Genomic DNA, 1,830 nt, shown 5'->3' with positions numbered 1-1,830 from the left:
AATTCGAAAACCCGAAAATCTGAAATAGTAACTAACTATTAAATTATAGGTATTGTAATTTCCTTTCAAATTTGGCTGTTAGTGAACGTAACAAATACGAATTTATCCGAAGTTACGAATTATCCAAAATAATGAATGCCACATCTAAACAAATGGAATGGAACAAATTAATAATAAATAATAATAATAAAACGTTTTTATTATTATTATTATTAATAATTCATTACGTTCCATTCGTTTGGATACAGCATTCGTTATTTCGGATAATTCGTAACTTTGGATAAATTTGTATTTGTTACGTTCACTAACAGACAAATTTGAAAGGAAATGACAATACCTATAATTTAATAGTTAGTAATAGTTAAGTTATTATTAATTATTATTTCAGATTTCCCAATTTACAAATTTACTAATTTACGAATGTGCAAATGTACGAATGTGGGAATTTTTGAAAGGAACGAATTCACGATGTGCTAATGTACGAATTTCTGAATGTGCGAATTTTCCGAATGTACGAATTTCCGAATGTGCGAATATGCAGATTTATGAATGTGCGAATTTATGAATGTGCAAATTTACGAATATGCGAATGTATGAATTTACGAATTTACAAATTTTCGAATATTCGCATTTACGAATATTTGGAAAAATTTGTTAAACGGATTTTCGTTAATTCAGATATTTCCAAATTAACGAATTTGTCGACATTTGTTAAAAAACGAATTCGGAACTAAACGAATTGCCCACGTCTAAACTCTCTGTAGCTCCAGAAACCCATCTCTCCCTTATTTTGTTAGATGCTTTGTTGCTTGTTTATGCAACTTATTCTGGCTGTAGTTTTTACTAAAATGATCATGTGACACAAGGGGTGGAGCTTGTACAAAAGCACACGGTGGAGCAGGAACATCATTCGACCCGCCGACACCCCCACATGCTTTTGTACAAGGCCCACCCCCTTGTGTCATGTGATCATTTTCTAAGGCTAGATTATGCTATTGGAAGAAGCATGCGGCCCGCTTTATACGTAACTTTTTCAACTAAATAGAACATCAAACAAGAGATAGGAGAGATGGTTTCATGTTAACAGGACTGCAGAGAGTCTTGTGACTCCTCCTAACACCCTCTGCTTCCATTTCACCCTACAATTTCTTGGTGAATTTTTACACATTGTCCAGGAGGTGGACAGAAGAGGGAAACAAAACAATGAAGATCTCATAATTTGTGAGAGAGTTCTCAAGGTCACATGCTTCCCCATGCATAGTAGCCCCAATCTGTTACATTAAGGCCGTGAGGACCCCAACAGGGCTGGGAAGCAGCCAGGGAGTGCAAATGGGTGAGTACAAGGCTCCCAACTGTCCCTGATTCCGAGGGACTGTCCCTGGTTTGGAGCAATGTCCCTCTGTCCCTCTTTCCTCCCCATCTGTCCCTCATTTTGGTCTGATCTATGTAGTTGTATATAAAATGTACTTTTTATCTTTCAAAACGTGTTTTCCAAAGCTAAACCTTTCATCCAATTTCTAAATTGCTGCATTTCTAAATTCCAATATAAAGGAATTGTGGATTTAATTAACCTTTTTTTTGGTTAATTCTCCTTTAAGGGGGTGTGGCAGGGGGCGTGTCCTATGCCTACATACATTTTCTAGTAGGTGTCCCTCATTCCCATCTCAAAATCTTGGGAGGTATGCGAGTATACCTTGTTGGGCTTTCAGGAGGAACCAGGGTCTCCATTAGAAATCATGGGGCTCTGTACAGACTACCTGATATGGACAAGGACAGGCCCACCCAACCGGCCACACCTAGGGGTCCTGGCATCTTTCTGGCTAAGGTAGG

General features: G+C 37.7%; 1 protein-coding gene across 1 annotated transcript in view; it reads right to left on the bottom strand.

The window, feature by feature from the left end:
• Nucleotides 1-312: 312 nt before the first annotated feature.
• AGR3 (anterior gradient 3, protein disulphide isomerase family member) overlaps nt 313-1,830 on the bottom strand; it is a gene marked incomplete in the record, with an annotated part of 41,456 nt that continues 39,938 nt past the window's right edge. Inside the window, 1 exon segment of the mRNA XM_073629509.1 lies at nt 313-1,830.

The sequence above is a fragment of the Aquarana catesbeiana genome, linkage group LG05 (assembly GCF_042186555.1).
Source record: "Aquarana catesbeiana isolate 2022-GZ linkage group LG05, ASM4218655v1, whole genome shotgun sequence".
NCBI classification, from domain to species: domain Eukaryota; kingdom Metazoa; phylum Chordata; class Amphibia; order Anura; family Ranidae; genus Aquarana; species Aquarana catesbeiana.
The sequence above is the reverse complement of the archived record's forward strand: the minus strand, read 5'-3'. Positions and strand labels throughout refer to the sequence as shown.